Source organism: Vitis vinifera, chromosome 17 (assembly GCF_030704535.1).
Source record: "Vitis vinifera cultivar Pinot Noir 40024 chromosome 17, ASM3070453v1".
NCBI lineage: Eukaryota > Viridiplantae > Streptophyta > Magnoliopsida > Vitales > Vitaceae > Vitis > Vitis vinifera.
The window spans coordinates 68287-76106 of NC_081821.1; positions in this window are offsets into that span (position 1 = coordinate 68287).

A 7820-nucleotide genomic window follows, 5' to 3' on the forward strand; every position below is an offset into this window, starting at 1 on the left:
TTTGTCTACGATCATACTTGAAAATATTGCATCACAACTGAAGCAAGTACGAAAAGTGGAACTTGTAGGTTCTGTTAGCCCAAGGGTTCTCCTAATCATGTTTTGATGATAACAAACCATAGTTAAGTTACTAATTGGTTTGAATTATAAAGAATTTCAGGTGTTAGTTTGGAAATTCATCAAATGACCTAATGGATGCAAGATCAAGACTTTTGAAAAACCTTTTAATCATAGGAAACATATGTAAGATGAATGCATGAGTGCACTTAAGATTTACATATCATTTCATGTATCTTTGAAAAACTCGATTTATGCTTTAAAGTTACATTTCCATCAAAATCTGAGTTCTATTAAATGAACCTTAGACAAAAAGTTTCAAAATTGCTTAAGTGCTAGAAGCAAAAAGACCATAAAAAGATAGGTTTTCGGGCAAAAAATGGTGAACCGGTCGACACATTGGCCAAATCGGCTCAACTAACTAGGGTACCCATCAATCGGTTACCCCTTTCTAGTCGAGGTCCGGTCGAGAGATAGAAAAACACTCTCTTTCTTCCAGTAGCCTCTTTTTCCCGGTCGAGGGATTTGCCTTCCCGATCGAGGTTCGATCGAGGGTAACGGTCACCTACCAAACATTAAATGCTCCAACGGCTAGTGAACTGATCGACCCCCAGCTCGACCGATCGAGGTTATTTTTTGGTTTTTTTTTTGCTCTCGAGGTTAGAAACCTATAAATCGAGAGTTCCACTTTATTTATGAGTAAGAGAACACCTACATTTATTTGTTTACCTACTTGTTCTTGCCATAAAAGCTCTCATTCTTTTCTTAGTGCATTAAATCTTCATTTTCATATTCTTTAGTGCACCCTTGTGATTCATCCTAGCCTTTGAGTTGTATTTGAGTCATTGTTGAGTTAGGTTAAGAGATTCATATTTGTTAATTGAGTGTTAAAGCCTTCAAGAGAGTAGAAATTTGAAGAGATTGTGTATAAGCCCATTGGAGTTGGAATCCAAGTGTAAAAAGTGATTAGAAGTTTGGTTGAAGCTTCAAGTATAAGTGGAACCCTCACTAGGTTAGGAGCTTGAGGAGAGTGAATGTAAGTAAGTGTCGAACTACTATAAATCTGAGTTTGCTTTCTATATCCTTATCTATTTATATTTGTACTTCTTGTGCTTAATTTTATTGTGTTTAAAAAGAATTTTTAAAATTCCAATTCACCCCCCCCCCCCCTTCCCCTCCCTCTTAGGTGTTTTTATCCTTTTAGGTTAACCCTTTATTTTCTTAGGTTCAATAGTTACCACACATTGGAAGGTGGTCAAAGACCTAGTTGCGAGCCTAAAGTACAAAAAACTCGATGACCTTCGTCTTGGGCATTTAGAGGTACCTCATTCTCCAAAACCAACAAAGCAACCTAATTTGCACCTATAGACCAACATATTTGTCCTCATAATTGACAACTAAACCTTTATCAAAACAACTACCCAAGGCATGTTGCATCTTGCTCAACCTACTTGAGAGTTTGTCTAACCTCGATCTTGTCTCCTTAACATGAGTAAAAATGTCTTACCATTTCTTTCAAGCAAAACATGCTCATAGTTTTATGCTCAATCGAAGGCACTTGTACGAAATTAAGAGGCTATAAAAGTCACCAATAGCATAAGGTGGGCAAACATACTTCAAAACACTTCAGGTGTTCATAAGAGGTCACTTAACTTACCCAACCTTAGCAATAAGTCATCAAAAAGCATAAGAATGTTCTTGATGTCAATTCACTATGCATTGGCTAAATGGAAGGAAATTGTGTCACCTAAGCAAGTGATCAGTTGAAGTCTAAATAAGTGATTACTACTCAAAACATGCTATTTAGTAGCTTGTAATAAGCTCTTTTAAACACCATTGAGTAGTAATTATTACCTTTTAACTCAATTAACATATTAGGGACCTTTGCAATCGTTTCTAACAAATGTGTTAAGTTTTGGTGCTTTTTGATAGCTTTATGCTCACCAAAGCAATTTAAGAATGAGGGAGAGCTATTTATAGTTCAGGGCAAAGCTTTTGAAAGCTTAAATTTATGAAGAAACCAAGCTTTGGAGCCTCATAATCCTTTGCCTTAATAGTTCAAAGTATGCAAGGAGAGAATAATGGAGAAGAGGAAAACAGGGTGATGAAAACAGGGGACACAGCTGCAGTCTTTCATTGCACTTTTGGAGCACTTCCCGAAGTCCAATTTTTACGTTCTACATACCATTTCAAAGCTCAGAAAGTCAAGAAGCCAATGGTTCAAACCACGTATGATTTGGAGTTGAAATGAGGAAGATATAGACTTTGGAAGACAACTGCATCAAGCTGAGGGACAATTTCGCACACCACTGTTTAAGATGCGAAATCCTCAGTCCACTGTGCGAGAATTTCGCACACCTCAAACCAAAGTGCGAAATTGGAACTCAGCGTGCGAAAATTGGATATTTTTGCCGACTCTTTTTTCTTTTGATATTTTTGTGTTTAAATTTCCATTTTCTCCTTGTATTCAACCAACCATGTAATTCCTTAGCTAGGAAGTATCCAAGGAAGGGTAAAACTACCTTCCTATATAAATTCTCTTGTAATCACTGAAAAGATATCATCTTTTTGGGGAGCTTTCTCCAGGAGACCAACTTATGTAACTTTGTTATACAGAGATCTCTTTTGTTTATTTTCTCTCTTCTATTTTCTATTTTCTTGCAAGCCAAACACCCTCTGAGGATGTTTTCCCAGAGGATGAGAGGCTAAACAACAGTTTCTTGGATTAAAGGAAGCTAGGTGAAAACTCCAGATTAAAAGGTGGAAAGTTTCCGTGCATTAAATTCAGGTAGTTGGAGTCCATAAATGGTTTTTAAAGCCAAGGTTTTGCCTTAAATCCCTTCGAATCACTTTGACTGGCCAATACATGGTAAGCTTAAGGTCTCTGTGGATGCTTATTGCTAGATCCATATCAGTCCATTAGGTATCATGTACGAGCCATTGGAAAGTGATTCAAGGTGATAGCCCATAGTGTCTTAAGCCATTAATGGACCTTGACTACCATCTCTAGTGACTTTTTATGGATTAAAACTTTATTGTCAAACCTATACCGGTTCGGGAAATAACTATAGGTTAAATCCCCAATGCGAGGAGAAAAATCCGGAATTTTCCACTTTGCATCTGGAACTTGAACCTAGCAACCTTTAGCTCCGGGAGACTTTCTTTCTTACACTTTTTACTTAGTTCTATGTGAGTTTAGTTTAAATCACCACTTTCAAAACAATTTTATTTTCTTTTAAATTTCAAGTTTGTGCTAAAGGAAATCATCAGAATCAATTTCTAATTTAGAGTCTATCATTGGTAGAGTGAAAACCCATCCCTGAGTTCGACCCTAGAACTGCTATACTATAGTAGCTTTGCTATGCCAGTATAAGGTCATAGGTTTTATAAATGTTTTTGATTAAAAGATCCGGCTGGGAAGGCAAGCGAGAATCAAATGGCGCCGTTGCCGGGGATGGTGCCACAATACAGTGATACAACCTTTTAGAGGCTACTTGTGATTTTCATCACAACCAGGGTGAATTTCTTTTTCACTAACTTCATTTTCTTTCATTTTCCTGTTGTTAATTTTATTTTCATTTTCTTCCTAACTTTAACCTTTTTTCTAGATTCCTTTTGTTTTTGTTGTTTTTGTCTTATTTCAGGTATTGTAACTTGTGCATGCCCTATTGGATTAGGGACCAAGAGGGAAGATTAGTAAGGATTGAGAATCCTCAAGACACAGAGTTGGATATCTGTGTAAATATTATGGACCCTCCACCAGAGGATCAGAATTCTCAACAAGGTCAAGGGGGTAATCCTAATGCATACCTATCCATGAGGGATAGAATGCATCCCCCAAGGATGAGTGCACCCTCATGCATCCTGCCCCCTCTTGAGCAGTTGGTTATAAGACCCCATATTGTACCCCTCCTACCAACTTTCCATGGAATGGAGAGTGAGAATCCATATTCTCACATTAAGGAATTTGAGGAGGTATGTAATACTTTTAGAGAGGGAGGAGCTTCAATAGACTTGATGAGACTCAAGCTATTCCCTTTCACTTTGAAGGACAAGGCAAAAATATGGCTTAATTCTTTAAGGCCAAGGAGCATAAGGAATTGGGTTGATCTTCAAGCTGAATTTTTGAAGAAATATTTCCCCACCCATAGGACTAATGGGTTGAAGAGACAAATCTCAAACTTTTCTGCAAAAGAAAATGAGAAGTTCCATGAATGTTGGGAAAGGTATATGGAAGCCATCAATGCTTGTCCTCATCATGGTTTCGATACATGGCTCCTAGTGAGCTATTTTTATGATGGAATGTCCTCTTCCATGAAGCAAATTCTTGAGACCATGTGTGGGGGAGATTTTATGAGTAAGAATCCTGATGAAGCCATGGACTTTTTAAGTTATGTGGCTGAGGTGTCAAGAGGATGGGATGAGCCCAACTCAAGAGAGAAAGGAAAATTCCCCTCTCAACAAACCCAAAATCCAAAGGCTGGAATGTACATGTTAAGTGAAGACGTGGACATAAAAGCTAAAGTGGCAACAATAGCAAGGAGGTTGGAAGAACTTGAGTTGAAAAAGATGCATGACGTCCAAGCTATTTCCGAAACTCAAGCCCATGCCATGCCATGCACCATTTGCCAATCATGTGATCATGTGGTAGATGAGTGTCCAACCATGCCAGCTGTGAGAGAGATGTTAGGTGATCAAGTGAATGTTGTGGGGCAATTTGGGCCCAACAACAGTGCATCCTATGGTAACACCTATAATTCAAGCTGGAGAAACCACCCAAATTTCTCTTGGAAACCAAGACCACCTCCATACCAACCACAAGGCCAAATCCAAGCACCTCAACAACCATCTTCAGTGGAGCAAGCCATTGCAAACCTAAGTAAAGTCATGAATGACTTTGTGGGTGAACAAAGGGCAATCAACTCCCAATTGCACCAAAAGATTGAGAATGTTGAGAGTTCTCTAAATAAGAGAATGGATGGGATGCAAAATGATTTATATCATAAGATAGATAATATTCAGTACTCCATCTCTAGACTTACCAACCTCAACACAGTGAATGAGAAAGGAAAATTCCCCTCTCAACCAAGCCAAAATCCTAAGGGTGTTCATGAAGTTGAAACCCAAGAGGGGGATTCTTCAAATTTGAGGGAGGTCAAAGCTGTGATAACCTTGAGGAGTGGAAAGGAGGTTGATCAACCCTTGCCTAACTTGGGGCCTGATGAAGAACTCAGATCAAAGGGACCCTTGATTAAAGAGGGCAAAAACCAAGAAGAGCAGAGTGGGAAGAAAAGTGCATCCAAATCAAGCATTGAGGAAGAACCAAGGATAGTGATTAAGGAGGATATGATGAAGAAACATATGCCTCCCCCTTTTCCTCAAGCTTTACATGGAAAGAAAGAAATCAAGAATTCATCAGAAATTCTTGAAGTGCTGAGGCAAGTGAAGGTGAATATACCTTTACTTGATATGATCAAGCAAGTCCCCACATATGCAAAGTTTCTAAAGGACTTGTGCACAGTCAAGAGAGGTTTACAGGTGACAAAGAATGCATTCCTCACTGAGCAAGTGAGTGCTATCATCCAGAGTAAGTCCCCAGTTAAATATAAAGATCCGGGATGTCCCACCATATCAGTCAACATTGGAGGGACACATGTGGAAAAAGCTTTACTAGACTTGGGAGCAAGTGTGAATTTGCTCCCATACTCTGTCTATGAACAACTGGGACTAGGAGGATTAAAGCCCACAACCATGACCCTTTCTTTAGCTGATAGGTCTGTCAAAATCCCAAGGGGAGTGATAGAGGATGTTTTAGTTCAAGTGGACAAATTCTACTATCCTGTGGATTTTGTGGTGCTTGATACTGATTCCTCTGTCAAGGAAGAAAATTATGTACCAATCATCCTAGGGAGACCTTTCCTTGCTACCTCCAATGCTATCATTAATTGTAGGAATGGGGTGATGCAGCTCACATTTGGAAACATGACATTGGAATTAAACATATTCCACCTATGTAAGAGGCATCTTTACCCTGAAGAGGAGGAAGGATTTGAGGAGGTGTGCTTGATCAACACTTTGGTTGAAGAGCACTGTGACAAGAGTTTAGAGGAGAGCTTGAATGAAAACCTGGAAGTCCTTGAAGATGGGTTCCCTGAACCCTCTGATGTGCTAGCCATTATGTCTCATTGGAGGAGAGGGGAAGAGATCTTACCACTGTTCAACCAGGAAGACTCACAAGGAGCAACTGTGGAGGACCCTCCAAAGCTAGTTTTGAAGCCACTTCCTGTTGATTTAAATGCAAACTTCATATGGGATCCGGGCAAGCTAAATCCGGATCCAATTTTTTTTTATGGACTTAGTCTTTCTAAAGACTAGCTAGTCCATATCTTTTTGTTTTATTTTTAAGCTTGTTTTAATTTTGATTTCTTGCTTTAATTTTATTTTGGTTTGATTTAACTTAGTTTTTTTTTATGATCTTGCTATGGGGGCTGTTTTGGAACAAAGAGTCTTGCTTTATGACTCTAAGCTTCATCTTTTTCCGGGAAAATTGAAATCCAGGTGGACGGGTCCTTTCATAATTCATGAAGTACATCCCAACGGAGTGGTGGAAATATTCAATCCCACAGGCAATCAAACCTTCAAAGTCAATGGCCATCGTCTCAGGCCATTCATAGAGCCTTACAGTACAGACAAGGAGGAGATCAACCTCCTTGAACCACCACAACTCTGAGTGAAAGCAAGGTATCATGGACTAAATAAGTCCATGAATTTTTTGTTATAGTTTTATAGTTATATCATTATTTCTATTTCTTTTGATTTTAATTCTTGCTTAATCTTAGTTTATTTTGTCTTAATTCAAGTCAATTTTGATGTTAAATTTCAGAAAAAAATCAAGAAAAATGTGGAGAGCTCTTCAAAAGCAGAACAGGGGAGTAAAACCAAGGAAGCAGAGCACCTGATTTCAAGGTGCCAAAATTTCGCACACCTGATTTCAAGGTGCGAAAATTTCGCACACCCTAAAACCAAGGTGCGAAATCCTTGGGCCAAAGGAAGCAATTTTCGCACACCCCAATTTCAAGGTGCGAAATCTATCTCAAGGTGCGAAATCCGTTTTCAAGGTGCGAATTTCCTAAAATCCAATTTCGCACACCACTGTGGAAGGTGCGAAAATTTTCGCACTGTGCGAAATCCTCTCCTGGCACACGTATGCCAATTTCGCACACCTCAAGCTAATTTTCGCACTGTGCGAAACGGTGTGCTAAAATTTCACACACCACTGTTCAAGGTGCGAAAATTTCGCACACCCAATTCCAAGGTGCGAATTCTATTGTCCAAAGGGGGCCATTTTCGCACACCTAAATCCAAGGTGCGAAATTTCCAGTCCAAGGTGCGAAAATTTCGCACGGTAAAATTTTAAGTTCAAAAAATTTAAAACGGACTTTTAAATTAAAATTTTACCCCCGAAATTGTGCCTAACGTCCAAAAACGACTTTTCGGTTGCCTTGGAAAATTTTAAAACATCAGAAACCCCTTAAACCTCATTCCTATATAAACCCTTGAGGTCTAGAAGCCCAAAGGACACCCCGCGCACCAGCTGTGAAATCTCTGGAATCCCGAACAGTCATCTACCTCCATTTCGGCCATGGCGAAGACTAGAGGAGGCCATTCCGCCTCCCCATCCTCACCGACACCTCGACCACATCGAGCCGCCATGGGAGCCGCAGCTTCGCCACCTGTTCAGGCCCCGGCCATTCCCCCATCTG